Raw genomic sequence first — 4788 nt, forward strand, 5'->3', positions numbered from 1 at the left:
TCCCCTCTATTTGGCACTGGTGAGGCCACACCTGGAGTATTGCATCCCGTTTTGCCCCCCCCCCCCCCCCCACTACAGAAGGGATGTGGACAAATTGGAGAGCAACGAAAATGTTTAAGGGGCTGGGGCACATGACTTACGAGGAGAGGCTGAGGGAACTGGGCTTATTTAATCTGCAGAAGAGAAGACTGAGGGGGGATTTGATAGCAGCCTTCAACTACCTGAAGGGGGGTTCCACAGAGGATGGAGCTAGGCTGTTCTCAGTGGTGGCAGATGACAGAACAAGGAGCAATGGTCTCAAGTTGCAGTGGTGGAGGTCTAGGTTGGATATTAGGAAACACTGTTTCACTAGGAGGGTGGTGAATGGGTTACCTAGGGAGGTGGTGGAATCTCCATCCTTAGAGGTTTTTAAGGCCTGGCTTGACAAAGCCTTGGCTGGGATGATTTAGTTGGGGGTTGGTCCTGCTTTGAGCATGGGGTTAGACTAGATGACCTCCTGAGGTCTCTTCCAACCCTAATATTCTATGATTCTATGACAGACCCTGGAGACAGTCAAGCACTTCTTCTACCTTGGTAGTTACCTTTCTCCCAACAGTGAGGTCAAGCACAGGATCCAGTGCACAAGTGTTTCCTTTGGGAAACTGCTCCAACACATTTTCATGGACTGTGACCTATGGCAGGACACCAAGATCCAGGTCTATAAGACAAATATGACTCCTACACTCCTTTAGGGATGCAAACCCAACTGTCTGGAGAGGTACCACCAACAATGCTTCTGTAAGATCCTTCGCATCAAATGGGAAGATTGCTACGCTAACGCCAGCATCCTCACTGAAGCCAATGTCACCAGCACTGAAGCAATGATTCTCATGAACCAGCTTCATTGGGCAGAACATTGTGTGTGGATGCCATACTCTCGCCTCCCAAAACAAGCCGTCTACTCTCAAATCACCCATGGTCAGAGATCTCGTGGTGGTCAGAGGAAACGCTACAAATAGACACTGAAAACGTATCTCAAGAAAACTGATGTGGACATCACAAGCTGGGAGGAGCAAGCCACCAACTGACCTCAGTGGTCAGCCTCCATCAGGTAGTGGCCCGCTTCGAGGAGAAGCGCCTTTCCCTCAAAGCTGAAGAAAGGAAAAAGAACTTTCTCACAATGGGGAGCTGACCCACTAGGAAATGTCTGTACCAACTGCGGGCAGATCTGTGGTTCCAGGATTGGACTCCTGAGATATCTCAGGACCCATAAGTAAATCTGTGGTAGAGATCATCCGCGAACCAAGGAACTGCCGATGATGATGATTTCAGCTGAAAAATGTTGCCCAACTCTAGTGATAAAAAATGTCACAAGAGAGCATGCCCAAAACAGGAAACAAACAAACAAAAACTGCCCGTGTTTGACTTTGCAAACATAACAAAATGGATGAAGGTAGCAGGGGTGGGGAGAGAACCACTGTACTAAAATTTTTAACAGCTATTACACATTATTAATTACTCTTTTTTGTCTTTTAGAGGAAATTCTTGCTGAACTTGGTAAGTTCAATTTTTCCCATTCCTTGTTTCTGGAGTCCCCTGAAACCTCTCCCACTAAGGGATGAGGCTTTCCTGACCTGTGCATCCCCCAAAAAACAACAGTCCTACATCTCTTTCCTTTCCTCATGCTTTCCCCTCCCAATTCTGCCAGATCATCACACCTCTCTGCCACCAAGTTCTATCCTCATCCCACACAGCCGACTCCTCCCTGCCTTCACTTGACCCCACTTGATCACACGGTGCATTTGAGACAGGTGTGTTTTAAACCACTGACTGTAAATCTGTCCCTCTCTTTCACAAGCACAACACATTGTGTTCAGCCGTTGGAATATCACCATAACCATGGCAGAATGAAAGCTCATAATTTGCCTTTTTCTCCTTCTAGCAACCTTGCGATCTGAAATGAAGAAAGACAAAGGTAATTTCTGGGACCAGTGGGGTGTATTCAAAAGACTAGCAAAGGGGAAACAAACGCAGCTTCTGCTCTTCCTTGCCTCTTTAAGATGAAAGAAGAAGGGCTGAAACACTGTTTTTTAGAATGTGATTGTTCAATATATTAGCAATTCAGGTCCTGCCGAGGACCATGGAGGGCAGAGGGAGGCAGGGAGCGGAGCAGAGCAAAGAGGAAACCAGCAAACTGAAAAGGCCAGAGGCTGTCCGGGCAGCAGGCTATTGCTGCTTTGCCGGCTACTGCTGGAGGAATCCTTCTGGCTGCAGGGGCTTGGAACACCTCTAAGTTTTCCTGCTGTCATTTCCCCCATCGCCATGTGTCTGGGCAAGGAGGTTACATGGGGCTAGTTCCCCTGTGGTCAGGGAGACTCTGGTTGGGTCTCAGCCCTGGCACCAGGTGCTTTTGTTGCTTCTCAAGCTCTTCTCTCCCACCAGAGAAATGAAGAGCCTGATCCAACATTGTGCCAGCAAAATCAGCTGCCTCAATTGTTCTCCAACCATGTCTTCCCCTCCCTACTCAAATCGCTCCCCGGCTCCTCTTCTACTTCTGCAGCAAATTGTAGCTTCTCCTCAATGCCAAGGCTCAGCATCCAGGAGCTGGATATTTTGTGAGAGGGGCTGCTCTCCTGTCCTGGCATCTGTGGGGTGTCCCACAACCTCAGCCAGAGGTGGATGAATTCAAAGTGGAACAGGTTCAGAGACGGGCAGGGATAGCTCAATGGTTTGAGCATTGGGCTGCTAAACCCAGGGTTGTGAGTTCAATCCTTGAGGGGGCCACTAAGGATCTGGGGCAAAATCAGTACTTGGTCCTGCTAGTGAAGGCAGGGGGCTGGACTCGATGACCTTTCAAGGTCCCTTCCAGTTCTAGGAGATAGGATAGGATGATCAGGGTCATGGAGGGCCTGTCGTAAGAGAGGAGACTAAAAAAACTGAGCTTGTTTTGGGTAGCAAAGGGAAGGCTGAGAGAGGATGTGATTGCTCTTTGCGAATGCATCAGGGGAGTAAACAACATGGAGAGAGATGAGCTGTTGAAGCTAACAGTTAAATCGACCAAGAAGAAATGGGGATTATCTGGCCTTGAATACTATTCAGGCTGGGAACTAAAGGTTTCTACCCATCAGAGGAGTGAGGTTCTGGAGCAGCCTGCCAGGAAGTGTGAGAGAAAACAACAGAACTAGTGTTAAAATGGAACTTGCTAAGTTTTTTAATAGGATTTTATGAAGGGGCTGTGATGGGGATCCCAGGATGTCACCTAGTCTGGGGGACTGCTGAGCCCTCTGTCCCACCATTGGATGGTTGTTGGCAAGCTACAGACCTCTGGCAGGTTCTGCATTTACACGGACATCCACAGGCAGGGACACACCTAGCTGAGTTACATGAATGCTTCTCCCAGCCACTCATGAATCATCAGCAGAGAGGCTCCAGCCAATCCCCGCAGCTCCCCAGCTAGAACCCCAGAGCTGTAGTGTCTTGCCCTGATCAGAAGCCTGAGCAATGTAAGTTCATTACCCAGTCTGCCCCTCCCTCAATGTGGAGAGGACACACACTAGCCTTTGTATCCTGAGCTGAGATTTTCCAAGCACTTCAACTATTTTATGTAAAATATAAAACAGATTTATTAACTACAGAAAGATAGATTTTAAGTTATTATAAGTAGCAGACATAGAGATCAAAGTTGGTTACCTAAGAAAGAAAAGTAAATTTGCAATCTGAGTTCTATAAACTAAACAGGATTTGAATCAAGCAGTGTCTCACCCTGACAGATGGTACAAACAGGTCACAGATCTTCAATACAATGGCTGGGTCTCTCCTCCAGCACCGGACCACCCTCCACAGTTCAAAGTCTTTGTCCGCTAGATGTTTCTTCCAGGTGTTGAGTTGTGGCAGGAGTGAAGCCAATCACGATGTCACATCCCTTCTTTTATAGTTTCTTCCAGTTTGCTGCAAAGATCTATGCTTGTGAGGTGGGGGTCTGCCTCCATTGGTCAAGTAGTCTCCATTGTCTACGTGACCTCTCTGAGAAATCTTCTGGGATGGCTGCTGGGAAAGTGAATTCCCTTTAATGGCCCATCAGCACATCTGGCTACCCCAGTGTTGTACCTGAAAGGCTGGCTGTGGATGTTTCCAACCTCACAACATATTTCAGTAACACACTGTGACGAACTGGGACTGTTCTTAAAGTGGTCTGTGAATGCTGACAGGGGAGTGTGGCTGGGATAGTCTGCATTGGGGGATGGGAGACTGACCGATGGAGAATACCTGAGCATGTAACATGAGAACCCAGGAGGGGGCTGGGGCCAGGTGACACCTTTGCCCGGGAAACTGAACAAAGGCTGTGGGAGGGGTCGCTGAAGGCAGAGTCTGGGAAGCTGGTTGGTGAGGTGGCTGGCAGGCAGGGAGGGCTCTGACCTCCCAGGGGGGCTAGGGTGCTCGGGGACCCCAAGATGGACCTAACTGAGGGGATCCTGTTGTCTGCGCCTGCAAGACCTGTCTTGGCCTGTATTCCTGTCGTCTAAATAAACCTTCTGCTTTACTGGCTGGCTGAGAGTCATGGTGAATCGCAGGACGCCGGGGGTGCATGGCCCTGAGTTGTCCTCCGTGACAACTGGTGGCAGCGGTGGGATCTACTGCACCCCGTGGACGGCGCTTCCTGCAGTAAGTGACTGAGGAGAAGTAAAGCGAAGGGGGATTGACGGGGACCAGGCGTGCTGAAGAGTCAGAGAGAGACGGTTATCACCCCTGGGAGTGTGTGACCAGCGAGAAGGACTTTTGCAGTAACAGGGTCCCCCGGGGGATCGCAGC

The sequence above is a fragment of the Terrapene carolina genome, unplaced genomic scaffold (genome assembly GCF_002925995.2).
Source record: "Terrapene carolina triunguis isolate 2854851 unplaced genomic scaffold, T_m_triunguis-2.0 Scaffold662, whole genome shotgun sequence".
In the NCBI taxonomy this organism is placed as follows: Eukaryota; Metazoa; Chordata; order Testudines; family Emydidae; genus Terrapene; species Terrapene triunguis.